This window comes from Gopherus evgoodei, chromosome 1, assembly GCF_007399415.2.
Source record: "Gopherus evgoodei ecotype Sinaloan lineage chromosome 1, rGopEvg1_v1.p, whole genome shotgun sequence".
NCBI classification, from domain to species: Eukaryota; Metazoa; Chordata; order Testudines; family Testudinidae; genus Gopherus; species Gopherus evgoodei.
The window spans coordinates 38,736,129-38,757,491 of record NC_044322.1 but is presented as its reverse complement, the minus strand read 5'-3'; the positions used below and the strand labels follow the sequence as shown (position 1 = coordinate 38,757,491).

Sequence of the window (21,363 nt, the reverse complement as noted above, 5' to 3'; positions counted from 1 at the left end):
TACAGTTCACTGGTGTAACAGGTTTTAAATTTTAAATGATTAAGGTTGAGGTTGCAAAGAGAGTTTCTTTAAAAGCCCTAATTTTGTGTCCTGTAACTTTGGAAAACAGAAAATTTGCTTGGTCTCCCTTTTTTCCCCTGCCTATCCTTTCTGTGCAAGCTATCCCCCTGCAAACCTATAGTCTAGTCATGATATTTATTCCACCAAGTCTTAATGATGCCAGTTAAGGCATAATGTAGTTGAGGTAGTAAAATTTCCAGTTCTTCCTGTTTATTCCCCATGCTCTTTACACAAATGCAAGGACATCTAACATGTTGAGCAAATCCCACCAATGTTTTCCCTCTTGTTGCTCCTGTGACACTATTTTAATTTTGTGTCCCTCCCTTTCCATGACAACACAGAGCTCTCTGTTATAGTTGCCTCTCTTTATACATCCCTGTAGGTTTTTGTCACCTGCCGTCTTTGAACCAAGTTGAAAGCCTTCCTCATTAAGTTGGTGAGTTGGTGTCCAAAGATGCTGCTGTTCCTCTTGGTCAGGTGGACCCCATCTCTCCCCATCAGTCCTCCTTCCTGGAACAACATCTCATGGTCATGGAGGCCAAAGCCTTCCCATCGATACCTTCTGTTCAGTCATGCAATCATCCAGGGCCGGCTCCAGGCACCAGCATCCCAAGCAGGTGCTTGGGGTGGCAATTTGCAAGGGGCGACAGTCTGTGTGTTTTTGCCCCAAGCAGAGCGCCAAATTGCCACTGCTGGCCGTGGCAATTCGGCAGCAGCTTCTATGTTCATCTGTCCATGGGGGCGCAGCTTCTGTCTTCCGGCTGAAGACAGAAGCTGCCTCCCAATTGCCATCGCCGCGGAAACGCGTGTGCCGCCCTAACAGCACACGGACTGTCCCTGCCGTCCCGCAACAATTCGGCACGCCGCTTGGGGCGGCAAAATCAGTAGAGCCGGCCCTGCATTCATCTACATTCTATCTGGGCCCTTACCCTCAGTGAGGAGACCGGGCGAGAATATATCCCAGTTCTTCCAAAGTTACACTAACTTTCAGAGAAGAAGCAAAGGAAATCAGCTTCCCAGCTTGGGCAAGAAACAAGCAACAGAATTTTTTAATTACAGCAGTAGGGCTATAGTGAAGATCAGGAGCATCCTGACATTGACATCTACCATCACTAGTAAGTTGCAATGACACTGTGAGTATGTTTTTTTCACTGTCATAGGTGTTAGTCTATTTGGTTCTCCTACAGTACAACCTTTAGCCACATAAAACAATAGAGAGGGGCCACAGTTCTCTAGATTCAGGTAGGAATTCTAAGACCCAAACTGTAGGCCAGTCTCCTGTGATCCTGACAAGTACCCTTGCCAACTTGGAAAAGAAGAACCAAACTCAGGACACAACTGATAAACAAGTTTAATACTTAGGTTTCTGATAGCCATGCTTTAATCAACATAAGAAATTCCTCTAAATATTAATCTGAAGAGTATGAAAGCACATACAATTCTTAAGTCAGAAAGCTAGAGTGGAATAGCAAGGAGGTTCACAAAAGCTACTATGAAGAGAGAAGTTTTCATGATTTGAAAAAATCCCACTGAAAACCTGTGCTTTTTATAGTGTAAGCATTGTCAGCCACACTAGAATTGTGCAAGCATATGACAGACAGAAAGAGAAACTGAGAGAAATGCAAAAAGTGAACAAACAGCATAGAAGGTGAAAAGTAATTTTGATTCTTTAAAAAAAAATCTTTACTATCTGATCATTTAATGCAAATGGAGATATTTTAAATAGAACTTCTGTCTTGACAGTGATATTTAAAAATATTACATTTTGATGTGACATCCTCACTTTGTATTTTACTTTATGCAACAGATAATCTAGAAGAACCCCAAACTGCCATTTTTCTGTGCTGTTGAAATCTGAGACTAGTCAGGACCATATCTCTTTAAAAAAGAAAGAGAGAGAGAGCAAGAGAGCAAGAGCTGGAAGGGCAGAGCTAAAGCCTCTGCTGCATTAAACTTGTTTGGCTACATTGAGGCTGCAGCAGCGGTCACACATTATGCTGAAATCTGCTGATTTTACAAAAGGCGGAAGAGGGACAAGATTGTTTTGAGTCCAAATGCTGTCAAACATCTGCAACCAATGGAAGAATTGGCACAATGAACAGGCCAGTATGTGAAAGCAATTTATGAAGAAATAGCTAAATACAGTGGCTTGTCCTGTCTGATCTTTTGATGCTGTAAGTATTAGCATGATGTAGGATTGCTCAGTCACTGCAGTTGTTTTATGGATATCATGATGCTATTAGCATTCATTGTGGCAGAAACCATAAGCTTTGACACATTTAAAAGAGTATTTAGCTGAATGCCTATTGTCTATGTTGTCTACAGAATTTATGGGTGACTCATAAGCTGCAGTGCGCTAGCGGTGTGGATGGAACAAGGATTTGCACATTAACTTGCCTCTCCATTTCATAGCTGTGTGTCTTTGTTGCACTGTATTGTGAGAAATGTTAGTATATTGCTGCAGTACTATGCATGTAAGGAGGCCTGTTTCTGAATTTGATCAGCAGCCCTTGAATGCTGGGTTTTGTGGGGCATTCTTTGTTTGATGTTACTACGACTGACATAATAAAAAAAAAAACAAAAACCCTAAAAATACTACTTACTCCAGCTTACTTGATGCTGGATGCTGTAGTTTGAGCAAGCTTTGCAGTAAGTAATTTTTCATATGTGTGTATTTGTAATGGGGTTGCAAATACCATTAACTCTGCAGTTTGTGAGAGTTGTTCTCTGTAAAGTGTGTCACTTATAATTTACTTAGAAAAGGAACGAGCACTTCCCTGTGTTCTAACATGTAGATATATGTATTTCAAATGAAAGTACTTCTTCATGTGGAAGTTCCACATCTTGTTCTTTGGCAGCTGATTTAATGCTTGTCTTCTGTGCATGCTCTAATGATCTGATGTAGTCTTGGTAACAAATTAAAAAAATATGGTTAACACAAGTTCCCTGCACTGTGTATGAGCAGATTACTCTGTAACAAAAGTAAAAAAATTGCATAGCTAAACTATTCATGCCAACAGAGCAAAGAACTAATGCACATTTTTATCATTATTTGGAAAGTATTTTAATTTTGCTTTCATCTGTCAGGCTATGGGCCTGTACTTACAGTATCATCACAGTGATAAACTGTGAAACAAAGGATAGCATCCCTGTATTAATAAATCCATATACTGTCTTATGTGGTACAGTGAAGTTAATCTTATCCTGATCCTGCTGAAATCAATGAGAAATCTCCCATTGGCTTCAGTGGGAGCAAAAGAAGGTCTAACTGTTTATAGCGTTAGATTGTGCAGGGCCCTACAAGATGACACAAAGGAGAGGGAGTAGTGGTACAGGGAACCCTTCTTTTGTGCACCTAGCACAATACCTGTTCCTGAATTTAGGGCCAAGTTCTGCTCCCAGCACCTGCCTGCTACAGGCAGTGCAGCTCCAGGAGCCCAGCCAATGGGAGCTATGGGAAGCGACGCAAGCCACAGGAACGTGCTGGCCGCCACTTCCTGCAGCTCCCATTGGCCGGGAATGGCGAACCATGGCCACTGGGAGCTGTGGGCAGCTGTGCCTGTGGATAGTCGATGTAAACAAACTGTCTCGTGGCCTGCCAGCGGATTACGCTGACGGGCCACAGGTTGCCCACCACTGATCTAGTCTGATCATATTGCAGGCCACAGAACCTTGCCCACCCCTCCTATAATAGACCCATAACCTCTGGCTTAGTTACTGAAGTCCTCAAATCATGATTTAAACACTTCCAGTTACAGAGAATCCACCATTTACACTAGTTTAAACCTACAAGTGACCCATGCTCCATGCTGCAAAGGAAGACAACCCTTCCCAGGGTCTTTGCCAATCTGCCCTGGGGGATAATTCTTTCCTGACCTCAAATATGGAAGTTAGTTGGACCATCGGCATTTTGGCAAGACCCAACAGCCAAATATCTGGGAAATAATTCTCTGTAATAACTCGGAGACCTCCCCATCTAGCATCCCATCACTTTTGGGGATATTTGCTGCTATCAGTCACACATTGGCAAAACATGTCATTGTAAAAGCAGCAAAGAGTCCTGTGGCACCTTATAGACTAACAAACGTTTTGGAGTATGAGCTTTTGTGGGTGAATACCCACTTCGTCGGATGCATGTAGTGGAAATTTCCAGGGGCAGGTATATATATGCAAGCAAGAAGCAGGCTAGAGATAATGAGGTTAGTTCAATCAAGGAGGATGAGGCCCTCTTCCAGCAACTGGGGTGTGAAAACCAAGGGAGGAGAAACTGGTTTTGTAGTTGGCAAGCCATTCACAGTCTTTGTTTAATCCTGAGCTGGTGGTGTCAAATTTACAGGTGAACTGAAGCTCAGCAGTTTCTTTTTGAAGTCTGGTCCTCAAGTTTTTTTGCTGCAGGATGGCCACCTTAAGATCTGCTATTGTGTGTCCAGGGAGATTGAAGTGTTCTCCTACAGATTTTTGTATATTGCCATACCTAATATCTGATTTGTGTCCATTTATCCTTTTCCGTAGAGACTGTCCAGTTTGGCCAATGTACATAGCAGAGGGGCATTGCTGGCATATCATCTGACAAAGTGGATATTCACATGCTCCAAAATGTCTGTTAGTCTATAAGATGCCACAGGACACTTTGCTGCTTTTACAGATCCAGGCTAACATGGCTACCCCTCTGATTCTTGACACCATGTCAATGTAGACAGTTTCATCATACTTTCCCCTCCATAAACTTATCAAGCTCAGTCTTGAAGCCAGTTAGGCTTTTTGTCCCCATGGGTCCCCTTGGAAGGCTGTTTCAGAACTTCATTCTTCTGATAATTAGAAACCTTTCTCTAATTTTAAGCCTGAATTTGCTGATGGCCAGTTTATATCCCCTTGTTCTTCTGTCAACATTGGCGGTTAACTTAAATATCAGGCAGGAAGAGGAGATATTTATCTCACTGATGTGTTTATAGAGAGCAATCATATCTCCCTGCAGCCTTTGTTTGTAACAAGCCAAACTCTTTGAGTCCCCTCTCATTAGGTCAGTTTTCCATTCCTCTGATCATCCTAGTAGTCCTTCTCTGCACCTGTTCCTGTTTAAATTAATCAACATGAACCAAATGTTTCTTCAAAATCATAATAGCTAGAGACTTACTTTTTTGTTTTTTAATGTAAGCTGAGATTCTTGAGAACATGATAGTAGGTTGAGAGAAGCGCTGGTATGTTGGCTGGGCATGCATCAACTGTTTCTGATCCCTGCTCTATATAATCATTCAGTGAAAGAAATCAGTAACCATGTGGAAATCTACAGATAAATATTGGCGGAAAAGTGGTAGTACTCTGCTCTTAAGCTTCACTTGTCATATCTACAACTTGTACTTTCCACTTGGTATGCCTATGCAAACCTTACAATTTCCTCACTCTTTTCCTCCCTTTGCCTCCCTCCCAGCCGTGCTGGTCTCTGACCCATCACCCTCTATGTTCTCTTCCTTGGTTCACTCCACCCCTGGGCCCTGGACATCCCTCAGCATTCCTCCAGCAGTACTGGCAGCTCCTCCTATTTCTCTTATCCCATCAGGATAGGTTCTGAAGCATTCTGTTTTAGACACTCCATTCCTTTCTCTGGCCCTAATTAAGCAAATACTTAAATCTTTTGCTGAACTTCAGTCATGCACTTAATTAAGTCTGTATCTATTCAGCAACACATGCTTAAGTATGTTGCTTCATAGGGATGAACTTAAGCATGGGCTTTAATGCTTTGCTGAACTGGTGCCTCTGTGTACAGTGGAGACGACAATACTTTCAGAAGTACATCAGGACCTAATTCCACACTGGAGGAGCAACATGAGGTGCTCCCAACTCTTCAGGGTGAATCAGAATAGTACCCTGCCCAACCACAAATAAGTAAGAATGCCATTCTGTCTTTATTACCCTCCTGAGCTTCAGCCACACAGACTTTGGCGTGAAAGAAAACTTTTGCCTGTATTTAGTAAGAGCAAATATTGTCCAATCCTGTGTCATCCAGTGTCTAAGCCCAACTAGGGTTGACAGTCCGCTGATCTAATATGTCACATTATGCCTTAATATTGGAGGACATCAAATATTTTTGCACCTGATCTTAGCTATGTTTGTTATCTCATAATCTAAACATTTCTCTGTGAATCAGTATCAGTCATCTGATGTTTTATATAATGTACATACCTTGTTTTTATGAAATCTATATAAGTGGGTTGGAAGCCCCATCACTTCAGGCATCTACAATTACTTTGGATAGTATGCTTTAGAGGACATCCTCTCTTGCAGGAAAATTGCATACCTTACCTAATAGGACTTTTTTTATCTCTTACTTCTGTGTTACTAAGAAGACTTAACAATTTCTGTCGGTTTTGCATTAATCATTACAAAGATGATGCTAGACAAATTGCCCTTCTCTTTTTTATGTGTAAGATACAATATGCAAAATGACTCATTTTTCAAATGCATTAGTATAGTAAGTGGAGGACACGGGCTATTTTGTGTGAACATAAAGGAGCAAACAGAATTGCACAGAGTCTCTTATAGTGGACTGATTCCCAGGGGATACTCTCTGTCTTCCTCCTCCCCATCTCGACCTCCCAGATACCCTTCACGATGTGGGAATATATTATTTAGACGAGCAGCAATAACAATAGCATTCTGAAAGCTTTGTGAATGCAATATTGAGAATACAGTAATAGAAAATACTATATATTTTGGTTATTCTGAAATCTATAAAACTTAAAAGGATAAACAGAATATCTTTACAGTTTTTCTGTGTTTTCCTTACCATCCATCATAATTAACTGTCTGGAAACTCTAAACTAAAGTTACTTTCCTTACTAATTTCTCATTTATGTTTAAAATATTTCCCTCTCATTGCAGCATCTGTAGAGACCTTTGTTATAACTTTTCTCATTAATAATATTTTGTACTTATAACTCACTTATCAGAGGATCTCAGATCACTTCACAGACACTAAAGAATTAAGCTTTATAACACTCTATCAGTTAATCTAATTGTTATTAACAGATAATATTACTGTTTCACAGGCAGAGTGTTCCTTGCCCAACAATTCAACCATATTTCTTCCAGTGCTGGGCTAGTGTCATTTTTTTTCATTAGAATAGAAGCACTGAAATATTTGGAAAAAATATATAGAATCACAGACATGTTACAAGACAGTATAAGAATAAAAAAGAGGTCAAATTGTGGGCATACCAATCTTGGCAGAATTCTTTTAAGAATTTTTCTTATGCCACATGGAACATAGTTGTTATCATTAACATCATCTTTTACATATACTGGATTTCATGTACATCATATTTATTTATAGCATAGACCAAGGAACCGAATATTCTCATCTTTGCAAAGTTTCTCTTTTTAACTGTGCATGTTGTGTGCAGCCAAATCTCTATATTAATCTACTTGCTTTTATAATGTTTTGTCTTTCCAGAGCTAAATTTTCAGCATGCTGCATATCTCAATTTGGACACAAGACTTCCTATAGAAGAGAGATTCACATAGTTCAATTCCCTAGCTAAAAGCATACTACCCATGGAATGTAAAATGCCCTACCATTTTCCTGCAATTGTGGCTGGCAAATGGCATAGAGACCCCATTTGGCAAACAATATCATTAGCCTTTTAAGAATAAATACTTATCAATTATATAGCATTTTTTGAGTCCAGTACTGCTCAGATACTCAGGGTTAACCTAAAGCAACTCCACAGAAAGCAGTTGAGTCACTCCATATTTATTGTAATCGAAATTCAGTTTGACTCTACATATTTAAAGCACTTAAGAGATATTTATAAAAATCATCACAATGCCATTTGGGAGTGGGTGAACAAACCCTTTCAAAATCCATTTGGAGCTGTGTTTGCTGTAGAGTTTGGTTCCACCTATGTTGGAATAAAGTTTATTTGCTGCAGAGGGCCAAAAATCCTGTGTGCCCTACAGTTGCAGAGCATCTTATAAGAGAGAAGGGGAAAGTGAGAAAACTAGTGCCCCATTTTCATACTTCGTTCTTTTCTATCACAAATCTCTTTCCCCACCACTGGAGCTACGCAGCCTGCAGGAATTTCTGCAGGTCTATAACAACAGTAATAACCTTGGCTATTATTTAGTGACTACTGTATGTGGTTCCAAGGAGAGAGGGACAGAACCCAGCCAGCCCATGCGGTATGTAATTCTCTTTCTTTCATTTTTTAAAGTGACTTTGTATGGGCAGTTAAGGACTCCTCTTTCCACATACTGGGGTGCAGTTGGGGTTCCATCCTGATTTCCAGATGCCTTATTTTTTTGGAGGAGGTAGGTTCTGTCTGATCTAATGGGCCTGGGACTACCAAATTCTAAACGCTCTATGCAAATGGCTTATATAGCACGTAAACTCTGTGAAGTGTTACATCCTCACAACACCCCTGTAAATTAAGCATGGAGAAAGCTGTGGTAGAGAGGTTAAGTATTTGTTTATTTCCCACTTCCATGGTAGCAGTCATTGAGCCGTAAACCGAGATGTCTTTGAGTCATATGACTGTTTTTAAAATTCCGTTGCCAAATGAAGGAATGAACTCATCACCCTTATATTAGGACGTGGGGCAGTGCACTAAGCTATCAGTGCATCTCCTGTTGTCATTCCCCAATAGTCAGATTGTCTGCCATATATGACAATCAGGATTGGCTATGTCTCTGTTATAGAAGGCCATGAAATGTGTACATGGGGCATCTTTTGATTTAATGTATGCATTTATTTTTGATTTATTCAAATGAGCCCATCAGACTCTAGACACATGAACACACAATATTTAAAAATATTACAAAATAAACGTCAGTTGACACAATGTCAATAACACAAACATTCTCTAACCCATAAAATCGGAGACTATCATCTTTCAATCCCTGTCCCCATTAGAGAAAGTTAGTGTGAATAGATAGTCTTTGTAATATACCGTGATGGTCAACAAACTCGATGCTTCTCAGAGAAGAGGGCGAGGCAAATTTTAGAGTTGAGAGGTCCTCACAAAAGATTCCCTGCCACTAGATTCCAGATGTACAAATCTAGACACTGTCAGCTTAAACATGGCAGGTGATCCCAGGTGCTAAAAGAAGCAGGCCAGCACTCAAAACCATAAAAGACTTTCTAGGTGAAAAGCAATATCTTGAAGTGCACCCAGAAAAAGTCTGGAAGTCGCTGCAGACTAGGGTGATAGGTGTAACAAGTTTAAAATCTGTCTTTCAGTAAGTGGGCACACCACCCACATTCAGTACAAATGAAGTTTCCCATGTAGTCTCTAATGGTATATCAAGCAGTAATCCTAGAACTGGAAGGGACCTCGAGGTGATTTAATCCAGTCCCCTGCATTCATGGCAGGATTAAGTATTATCTAGACCATCCCTGACAGGTGCTGATCTAATCTGCTTTTAAAAATTTCCAATGATGGAGATTCCACCATCTCCCAAGGCAATTTATTCCAGTGCTTAACCATCCTAACAGGAAGTTTTTCCTAATGTCAAACCTAAACCGCTCTTGCTGCAATTTAAGACCATTCCTTCTTGTCCTATCCTCAGAGGTTAAGGAGAATAATTTTTCTCCCTCTTCCTTGTAACAACTTTTTATGTACAGGAAAATTATTATCATGTCCACTCTCAGTCTTCTCTTCTCCAGATTAAACAAACCCAGTTTTTTAAATCTTCCCTAATACATCTTGTTTTCTAGACCTTTAATCATTTTTGTTGTTCTTCTCTGGACTTTCTCCAGTTATTCCACATCTTTCCTGAAATGTGCCTAGAACTGGACACAATGCTTCAGTTGAGGCCTAACTAGCATGGAGTACAGTAGAAGAAATGCTTCTCGTGTCTTTCTTACAAAACTCCTGCTAATACATCCCAGAATGATGTTTGCTTTTTTTGCAGCAGCGTTAAACTATTGACTCATATTTAGCTTGTGATCCACTATGATCCCCAGATCTCTTTCCACAGTACTCCTTCCTAGGCAGTCATTCCCTATTTTGTATATGTGCAGCTGATTGTTCCTTCCTAAGGACAAAGGCATCGTATTCCACTTATTGAACTTCATCCTGTTTTCTTCAGACCGTTCCTCTAGTTTGTCCAGATTATTTTGAATTTTAATCATATTCTCCAAAGCACTTGCAACCCCTCCCACCTTGGTATCATCCACAAACTTTTTAAGTGCACTCTCTATTCCATTATGTAAATCATTGATGAAGCTATTGAATAGAACAGGACCCAGAACTGATGCCTGCAGGACCCCACTCGATATGCCCTTGCAGCTTGACTCTGAACCACTGATAACTACTCTCTGGGAACAGAAAGGCCGGATATGATAAAAGATGTGGATATAATTGAGATGTATATGTGGTGTCTACATCCTAAAAGGATGGTCACAACCTCTTCATCACATGGAGATGAGAAAATTAGTTCAGCAGGAGCAACAGGACCCCATAAGAAGGTGGTACAATAGAAACAAAGCATAGGAACATTCAGTAAACTGTTAACCAGGAGAGAATCATTATAATTATAAATTGCAATATGGTAGCATAAGCCAAAAGTGTAAAAACCAACATTTTACCATCCTGGAGATCAACCCTGTCTTCAGAGCCTAAGGCTGGAATCTTGCCTTTCAGTCATTCTTTCCTCTCTGTATGTCCCAGAAGCCAAATGGAATTTCATTCCCTGGAGCACATATGCAAAGGGAGGCAGGGTGGGAGGGGAAAGTGAACCTGGACTTAACCCCTTGTCTGGGGACCAAGTAGTTTACAGACTTTTTATACTGCAATTTTAGTAACAAAAGGAGGGTAGATGTCAACCCCACAATCTCTAAATATTATTATTTCCTCTAGTTGCTTCTCCCAGCCAGCTAACATCACTTCTGTCTTCTCTAGACTGGGTTTCAGCCAACTATCCCCCATCCAAGCTCCAGTCATGGCCAGACACGAGAAAACCTAAATGTCTGCACCATCTAGACCTGATGTACCAAAGCTCAGTTTCATTGGTATACTATAGGCATTGCAACCATAATGGTTTCACTTTTTGCCTGGCAGCATCTCATGCACACTGAGCAAGAGGAGTGACAGGGTAGAACATTGCAGCTCCCCTGATATTTTTCTTGACTCTTCTTACCATGGAAAAGAACAAAAATATTCAAGTTTGACTGTTTCTGTCTCTGCCAGGATTGACAGACTCCAGAAGTCAGGGGATTCAGATATCAACATATATATTTACCTCTTCAGGAGATCATTGACCAATGAGACCAACACTGTCTCCATACCATATACTGTCCTAAAACTAGAGTCAAAGGAGAGAAGAGAGGCCTCCAGATGTTACCAAAGTTGTTACCTGCACACTCTAGGGACCCACTCTTACCCCATTCCTAAGGCTCAGGGTGTCACCTCCTGGGGGCTTATGGAACCTTTTACCAGTGGAAGAGCCTTAAATAGTAATATAATTTACCTCTATTTATTAACAGTTACCAATCCAGAATACACATGCTAAGCATACAATGCTCACCACTCCCCGTAAGGCAGACAAACTTTTTCTGGCATTGACCACTGTTGGAAGACAGGACACTGGGCTAGATGGATCTTTGGTCTGACCCAGTATGGTGGTTCTTATGTTCTTGTGGCCATTCAGGATCACGTCATCCAGGGACTCCAGCTTCTGCTCAATATAGTTGGCAGGGTGTTGAGGTCTGGCAGCTCTGATTGAGCAGTGTCCTGGAGTTGGTTACAAAGAACTTCCTTTTGGATGCGAGTTTATATCGTGAAACTTGTTGTGCTTAACTATACCTTAACCAATCACTATACTAAAGTATTACAAAATAATTCTTTGACCAATCCTAACATATTGTGAAACAATTCTTTAACCAATCATACCCCACCTTAGTTGATTTAAATCTTGCAAAATTAGTTACGCAACAGACAGAAACAATCGAAGAAACAGACAGAAACCATACAGATAAACAATAGAGATGTAGAGACCTTAAGGGTAAAACAATAAAGAAGTATAGATTTCACAGTCACAAAGTGAATAAAGTGATAAGTGATTCCTTGCCAGACAGAATGCTATCAAACAAAGTTTTCTTGAAATATCTTAAGATTTCTTTATCTGGTGATGGTGAGTACTATTAGGACAGGAGCAACTTCTTAACAGCCCGATATTATATTAATTTGATTAATTTAGAGGGAATGTGAGGATGTGACATTCTGCTTCTTGGCATATAGCTGCTTGGCTACTTTCCTAATGTGGCTTCAGAAAAAGGCCTCAGACCTTACAAAGTTGCCTTACCAAACAGCCTTTATTTTTTTATTTAAAAGGCAAGCAGCTCTAGACACTGTTATTGGAGAGAATACAAGTGTCAAGAGATGCTTTACTGAGCACAGGTCTGATTATCAGTACCTCTTAAAGGAGTGAGAACTTCCCCTCTGTAAAGGAAGCATTGGTGGTGTCTTATGCTAACACATCTGGTTATTAATTTCCTTACCAGTTGACAATTCTAGATTGTAGGTTGTAGCCTAAAGTTCTCAGAACATATCCATAAACTTAGTGAGTGGCCAAAACTCAAATATAGAAGAAATTGTATTTGTTTTTTTCAGACATCAGTCGAGCTACCAATATTGTCTGCATCCAAGTTATCATGCAGGCAAAGCAGTTGGGAAAACTCCATGCCATGAGAAACACTCAACTTAGTATCTGAGAAAAGACCATGTGGAAAAGTTCTGCTGTTTGGGACTTTACAGATGCTGAGGTGGAGGGAAATACCTCTTTGGTGCTATCATAGCCACAGCCTAATAATTTTTTAAAAATGAGCTGTCTTCATGACACACACATCTTAATTTAGAGCACAATTTCTGTCAGCAGCTCCTTAATCTCCCTCCTTCTGTGGACCTGTGAGAGATAACATCTGTGTATTGAGGTGATCTATGAGGAAGATGCAATGGCAGGAGTATTTCAGGGTCACCATTTTGATAGTGGAGTATATAAAGTGTTAGAGAATTGTATTGTCATTCTTTCTCAGATACCTGGAACCCATCCTCTTTCACTAATCCATCAGGTGGACCATTGAAATTGCAAAGGTGAGACTTGACTCAAAAAGAAGGAAATAATGGTCTTTCCTTGACACATGAGTACTTCATTCCCTCTGCTCCTTCTAATCCCAGTCCAAAACAAGATCCACAGTGTGAACAGGTACATACATTGAACCAGAAACCTTCCTGAGGGGGTCTGTACAGAAGAAGGCACACTGAAGAACTGTTAAAACAAAACAAAAAATTAAAATCAAATTTTGAAGGGAAATTCAAGGGTTTTTTCGAACTGGGGAGAGGGACTAAAATGGATATTAAAGGGGAACAAGTTCTACACTGTGGGGCCCACCAGTGCATATTAATGAATACTAATACTGATAACTATAATGTTAATCACTGTAATCTAATCCCATGCTTCAGGACTTCAGCTGGTCACTTGCAGAGGTCAGGAAGGAATTACCCCCCCAACTGTAATCTATTTATTTATTTCCCTTTCTTACTCTGAAGCATCAGAGATCTTCCACAGCTGCAGATAGGATACCAGCTGTGGTGGACTGGTGTTCTGAGGTGTTACAGAAAATCCTCTATTTTAGATGCCTGGCTGGTGTGTCTAACTGATCACCAGATTTGGGGTTGGGAAGGAATTTCCCCCCAGGTCAGATTGGCAGGGATTTTGGGTTTTGTTGCCCTCTTCTGCTTTGTGGAGTCTGCATCACCTGCTGGGATCACCTGGGCATATTTTACCTAATAATTTCCAGCCACCACAGGGGCCTTTGGCATTGCTGAGACCTCAGTCTCTCCTGTCCTCTACCTTTTGGCATAAAAAAAGTTTCCTGAGAACTAAAATGCTTTAATTCAACTAGAGCAGCAGCTCTCAACCTTTCCAGACTACTGTATCCCTTTCAGGAGTCTGATTTGTCATGTGTACTCTCAAGTTTCACCTCACTTAAAAACTTATAAATTCATTCATAAAAATTCAAACATGTCACAGCACACTATTACTGAAAAATTGCTTACTTTCTCATTTTTACCATATATTATAAAATAAATCAATTGGAATATAAATACTGTACTTACATTTCAGTGTATACTGTACAGAGCAGTATAAATAAATCATTGTCTATGAAATTTTAATTTGTACTGACTTTGCTAGTGCTTTTTATGTAGCCTGTTATAAAACTAGGTAAATATCTAGATGAGTTGATATACCCCCTGGAAGACCTCTGAGTACCCCAGGGGTACACATACCCCTGGTTCAGAACCACTGAACTAGAGTAATCAGGCTCAGTATATGAGTATTTGGATGAAATTTATGGTATGTGGGAGGTCAGACTACAGAATCTAATGGTCCCTTCTGGCCTTAAACTCTATGAAACTATATTATTACTTTATCCCCATTTTAAAGATGAGGAAACAAAGACACAGAGCTATTAAGTGATTTACCTAAGGTGACAGTGCAAGTCTGTGTCAAAGTAGGAAAAGAACCAAGATATTCCAACAGCACAACATTACCATGCCCCATTTATTTTAAGGAAGTCAGTTACTGAAGGACTTGAAAAGCATGTGAGTTCACATATTCAACCAGGATGTGACTAAGTAAGGGGTCTTGAATATAGCTAGGGCCTGCACTTGAAATAGAAAAACTAAATAATTGTAAAAGTATTGTCTGCAATTACAATAGAATAAACATAAAGGATGCCTTTATTAATTATTATTATTATTATTATTTTATACATTATTATTGGGAAATGGATCTCCTTGATAGGTAAGCAATCTCCCTAATAGAAGTATCTTTTCTACTTTAGGAAATATGTCTGCATACTCATCTGGACCATGTCACCATTGTATCTGAGGGCCTGAAAAAAGTAACAAAATGTTTTGTAAATTTGGTCTGACTGTCGTGGGGTAGGTACCCCTGTCAGAGGGGTGCCGGGTTGCGGGGGAATTAAAATAGGGGTTTGGAGGCCCAAGTGGCCTAATCTCCAGTGTCACCGTAGCGGCCCTGGCTCCTTGGGCAGCATGGCCCAGTGGCCTCCTCGGCTTACAGAGTATGGATAACCTCTGCTGAACCAGTGTGGGGTAGGTACACCTCAGCACACAGACAATTTTACTTCAGTATATTCAGGACTGAATTTTTTGATAGTATGTTACAAACTGTAGGAGGTAAAACAAGACTCTAAAGTCAGGTACCATTGAGTATCATTTCTTCAGATTTTATATTGGCATAGTAGACCAAGGTAAGAAAATACACATTTTAAATGATATCTTTAAAATAAATTTTATCTTAAATTTTACGATAATTTTCTGCTCAATGCAGCTCAGGCACTTTTTTAGATGAAATGGCTTTACATAAAAAGATTTTGGTTTCACACATATGGAATAAATTCTGGATATTACCATTTATAAGTGTTCTTTTGTGTAATACTTTGAAAAGTTCCATTATGTAAAATATTCTTATTGGAACTTCAACCAAAGGTAATATATGAAACAACCCATGTCTGAGGTTTCTGGTTTACCTTTTTAGAAAAGTTCTCATGGGAGTCAATTTTGATAGTTAAAAGTACTAATATCTATATCCAAACAAAATCTAATTAAAATAAAAAAACCCCAAACAAAACAAAACAAAAAAGACCAAGATAGCATTTATAAAAGCATTCATTTACTCAATCATCTTGGGAGGTCCGGTTTTGATAGCACTTGATCAGTAATGCTTTTCCCACCAGTCTTGCTTCATTTCGAGGTTATTAATAAAACCTGATAGTGGTGCTGTTGTGCAGAATTTTTTCTGTCAAACCATTTCTGGCTCCATTCTCCCTTCCATTCTAAAGCTAGGATATAGGTTTTTAGTGCAGTCTATTTAACACCACATTCAGATAGTTGCATGTAGGAATGTTCTCCTTTCCCTTTCCTTAGCTTTCTGGCAATTTGCAGAAGAGCTAAGGGAAAAACTTGGCAAGAAAAAAAAACAGGCTAGCTAGATGATAGTAGAGTGGTAAACCTCAAGCAAAGAAAGCACAGCTCTGTCCAGAAAAGACTGGATGTTTATTACAACATATTGTAACAAAAGAATGATGTACTAGCCTGAGCATGCTCTACTCTACTTTTGGCAAGCTCAGGCTGTCTTTCACCTGTTCCCATCTCTCAGAAAGATTGAACTTCAGTGTCTTTCCCCTACAAGCTACCTGCTTTCTAACTGCATGGTTATCAATTAAAGCCCTTCTTTGGATTTTCCCTTTAAATTAGCCTTTTCCAGCACACCTTCCTGGTAGTTGGCCTGGCTCCAGCAACAGCTGTTGTTCTTTTACCTCCGACGGTAGCAGGTTGTTGTTATCTTCCTTTTCACTAGTAGGTATTTTGGCCCAGATCCACAAAGATATTTAGGCTCTTAACTGTTAGGAGCTTAAATACATTTGTGGATCTGGGCCTATGTTCCTTTTTCTGTTGTCTGCCTTGGGGTGGCTTCTGCACTAATGCTTTCTCTCACATCCTGGAAAGTGATACATCCTTATATATTATCAAGTGGATGATCTCCGATAATGACAGAACAAAGAAAAATAGAAAACTCATTCACTCAGAAATCTAGGTGCTCTTTATTCCCTTTTTCTTCTTCTCTCTTGCCATGCCCCTATATGGCATCGGCAATTTTTATAGCCTTCTTCCAAAACTCATGATTGTATGCCTGACTGTTGTGCAAATTGGTCCCTCTAAGGTCCACTGATATCCTATCCAGGTACCAAGTCTTTGGTCTCCCCCTGTAGTCGTCTTTCATCCAAGATCATGGCAAGGGCCATCTTATAAATATAACTCTTGGGCCTCTGCTGGACATGTCCATATCAATGTAGCCTAGCCTCCCTCAACTTAGCTTCAATTAGGGCAATTTGCATTAGGCTCCTCACAATTTCATGTTGTTTCCTAACATGGAGCATCCAACCATTTGACCATCTCAGCAGCTACATCTCCGTGGTGGAGAACATTCTGATTTATTTTCTTGTGGTTGGCTAAGTCTCTGTTCCGTACATTAGGATGAGTCAAATTATAGTTTTATACAATGTGCTTTTTAACTTTTATTGGCCTCTTTTTGTCATAGAAAACTGAAGTCAGCTCCTGTCATTTGCACCAAGAAGCTTTAATACAATGCTGGACATCACACAGGAAGACACCATTATCCTCAACAATTGATCCTAGGTGTGTAAATTCTTTCACTCTACTTAGCTCTTTGCTGGTAATATCCTTGATGGTGGGTCCCCTCCCTCTGTTATCATAGTCTCAGTTTTACCAGTGTTCACTCTAAGTCTCATCTGCTCAAAACTGTGTTGCCACTGTTCAAGGTTGGTTTGCAAGGTCTCACAATCTTATTCACATATCACTAAGTAATCGGCGAACAGCATACTCCAAGATGGTTCCCTTTGTATATTTTCACTTATGTGTATGATGGAATTGCTGATTTTATGAGCATAAATTTGATCTAGTTGGGATTACTGAAATTTAGTGGGATGATTCAGATTAGTAGAATATTAAAATCAATCGTTCTAATCTATTTAGGAAGGATCAAGTGGGCAAAAGGGGTGGGAGGTAGCACTCTATGTCAAAAGTGGCATTACCTGTTTCTGAGTCACTGATAACTTGGAAGAAAGATGCTTATAGATCAGTGTCCTAACAGAGAAATTGCAAGATGCGGTACTAGCTGGTTTCAGCTACAGGCCACCAAATCATACTAGGAAACTGGATGACCAACTCATTATGCACCTATCTGTAATATGTAGGATAAAAAGCTGTGTAATCACGAGGAATTTCTATTTGAGTGACATGCTGGAGGTCTCATGCTGCCAGCACTAAAACATCCCTGGGATTTCTAACTATTATCACTGACAATTTTCTAACTCAAAAAGTATTGCAGCCAACACAGGGGAATTGTTTTTTAGACCTTATCCTAACAGATAAAGGGGAACCAATCACAGAACTAAAACGTAATGGTAGCTTAGGTACAAGTGATTATGACTTGAGTACATTTACAATGAGCAAGCAGAATAAAGAGCCAAATCAGCTGGGAGGAAGAATTTAATCAGAAAAATGTGAATGATGATGGGGAATAATTTAGGAACACTTTACTAGTTGCCCCAAAAAACACAATCCCCCTGTTAAGAAGAAAACTCTACTGGTTAAAAAACTGACCTGATTTGAGGGGAAGCAAAGGTAGCTGTAAAAAATAAAATATATAACAAATGGAAGAGAGAGGAAGTTGATCGTAAAGAAGTTAGGAATTGTAAAAAAATTGATATGGGAAGCCAAGAAACATACAGAGAAATCTATGACCTGCAGAGTTAAGGACAATAAGGAGTTTTAAAAATATCTTTGGAACAAAATGAATTCTGACAATAGCATTGGTCCATTACTAAATGGAAATGGTAGAATTATCAATAATAATGCATAAAATGCAGAAGTGTTCAATAAATATTTCTGTTCTATATTTGGGGACAAAACAGATGATATGGTCTCATCGTATGCTGATAGCATTCTTTCCATTCTACTAGTACCTCTGGAGAATATTAAAAAGAAGCTACTAAAGTTAGACATTTTAAAATCAGCAGGTCCAGATAACTTGCATCCTAGAGTATTTTAAAGAGCTGGCTGAGGAGCTTGCTAGGCAGTTCATGTAGCTTTTCAATAAGTCTTGGGATACTAGGGAATTTCCAGAAGACTGAAAGAAAGCTAATGTGCCAATTTTTAAAAAGGGTAAGCAGGATGACTCGGGTAATTATAGGCCTTTCAGCATGACATTCATCCCAGGAAAAATGATGGAGTAGTTGATATCGGACTTAGTTAATAAAGAATTAAATTAATGCAAATCAACATGTGTTTTTGGAAAGTAGATTCCATCAAACTAACTTGATTTTTTTTTAACAAGAATACAAGTTTGGTTGATAAAGGTAATAGTGTTGACATAATATACTTACACTTCTGTAAAGCATTTGACCTGGTACCACATAACATTTTGATTAAAAACAATAGAATGATATAAAATTAATATGGCATACAGTAAATGCATTAAAGATTGGCTAACTGATAGGTCTCAAAATGTAACTGTAACTAGGGAATCATCACTGAGTTCATGTGTTTGCAGTAGGATCCTACAGGGATTGGTTCTTGGCCGTATGCTATTAACATTTTTATCAATGACCTGGAAAATAACATAAAGTCATCACTGACAAATTTACAGATAACACAAAAATTGGAGGAGTGTTAAATAATGAAGAAAACAAGTAACTGATTCAGAGCAATCTGGATCGCTTGGTAAGCTGAGTACAAGCAAACAATATCAATTTTAATACAGGTAAATGCATTCATCTACGAATAAAGAATGTAGGTCAGACTTACAGATAGGGGACTCTATGCTGGGAAGAAGTGCTTCTGAAAAAGATGTGGGGTTTCTGGTGAATATGAGTTCCCAGTGTGATGCTGTGGTGAAGAGAACTAATGTGATCCTTGGATGCATAAACAGGGGAATCTTAAGTAGAAGAAGAGAGGTTATTTTACCTCTGTATTTGACTAATGTGACCACTGCTGGAATACTGTGACCAGTTCTGTTGCCCACAATTCAAGAAGGATGTTGATAAATTGGAGAGGGTTCAGAGAAGAGCCACAAGAATGATTAAAGGATTAGAAAACGTGCCTTATAGTGATCAAATAAAGGAGCTCAAACTATTTAGTTTAACAAAGAGAAGATTAAGGAGTGACTTGGTTACAGTCTATAAGTATTGACACGGGGAACAAATATTTAATAATGGACTTTTCAGTCTAGCAGAGAAAGTTATAACTTGATCCAACGGCTGGAAGATGAAGCTAGACAAATTCAAACTGGAAATAAGGTACGCATTTTTAACGGTGAGTGCAATTAACTAGGTTTCAGAGTAGCAGCCGTGTTAGTCTGTATCCGCAAAAAGAACAGGAGTACTTGTGGCACCTTAGAGACTAACAAATTTACTACTGGAACAATTTACCAAAGTTCATGGTGGAGTCTCCATGACTGATAGTTTTAAAATCAAGCTTGGATGTTTCTCTAAAAGATATGCTCTAGGAATTATTTTGGGGAAGTGCTATGGTGTTAAGACAGACATGTCCTTCTGCACGCCTCTCCGTTGCAAGCTCCTTCAAACCAATTCTCTTGTTATACAATTGTACACCTTCTCCAAGTCCACAAAGACCATGCAGTTCTGTCTATTTTCTCTGAACTTCTCTATGAGGATTTGTAGAGTAGTTTTCCTCCTTCCCATCATAAACCCGTACTGACTCTTCTAAATTTCAACTGTGCCACTTAGATGCCTTTCAGTCATCTTCTTCCATGCTTTCATACCATGTGATGTCAGCTTAACTGGGTGATAATTAGTGCACAGTTTAATATCTCCTTTATGTGCCTTCACTCCCTATAAATTGTAAATTAGCAACCTCTTTAGGAAGTGGTTTCAGAGTAGCCACATCCTTGAGCATGATCACACCCTCTTAAGAAATACTTCCCTTTTTCTACCTAACTGCAATATTGCAAATCCCTTGTGTCAGAATCATCTACTCCTCTTCAAGGTTTGCACTCTCATAGACTCTCTGGAAATATAAAATAATAAAATTGATAAGGAAAGCTTTGCTTGACTTAACCCAAACCTATATTTCCTAAGAATAAATATCGTACTCTGTACTTGATCCAAACATCTTCTGTTAGAGGAGTAGTTTTGATCTGGTGTTTGGTCTCAGGAACATTTCTGTGAAGTATAGACTTAGAGCAGGTTTGAAATTAAAGTCCTGCAGTGTTAGTGTGCAATAAACTTCTGTTCATCATATTCTGTTTATATAGAACTGTGAGGTTAGTCTTAGCTTTTTCTATCAGGAATACAGATTGTCCCAATGGCTGAGGTTTAGCCACCTTCTCCTTCTGGTCCTGGTCTTCTCAATGTGGCTCCTATTTAGTCATGTTTATTTATTTTAGTTGTATTCTTCCATAGAGCAATGATAGGACAACAAATTCCACAACATTTCCACAGCCTCTGTAACCTTTGATGATAACATTATTCTTTCCTGGGTTGCCACTGGGGCTTGCCATCTTTGTTGCAGTAATAATGAAAAGTATTTCTCTGGAAATAATTAGAGTACTCCTGAAGTCAGTTAATTTAACACCTCTGAGGGAGAGTAAAGAGCAGGACTTTGACTTGTGGTATCCTCTGATTGTGAAGCATAAAAATGAATACAGAAAAGTCTGGAAAAAAATTACTCAAGATGA

At 39.3% G+C, this 21,363-nt stretch overlaps 1 protein-coding gene across 8 annotated transcripts in view; it reads left to right on the top strand.

The window, feature by feature from the left end:
* The first annotated feature begins 469 nt into the window (after nucleotides 1–469).
* SACS (sacsin molecular chaperone) overlaps nucleotides 470–21,363 on the top strand; it is a 132,017-nt gene continuing 111,123 nt past the window's right edge. For 3 of the 8 annotated variants that reach the window (XM_030562085.1, XM_030562115.1, XM_030562034.1), the window contains exons 1-2: nucleotides 2,000–2,234; nucleotides 17,185–17,282. The gene's annotated coding sequence lies outside the window, so the exon portion shown is untranslated. Of the gene's footprint in view, nucleotides 497–1,999; nucleotides 2,235–8,348; nucleotides 8,368–13,090; nucleotides 13,149–13,214; nucleotides 13,261–14,902; nucleotides 14,963–17,184; nucleotides 17,283–21,363 lie in introns of those variants that run through there. The other 5 variants (XM_030562041.1, XM_030562061.1, XM_030562052.1 and 2 more) reach the window with 5 other exon arrangements.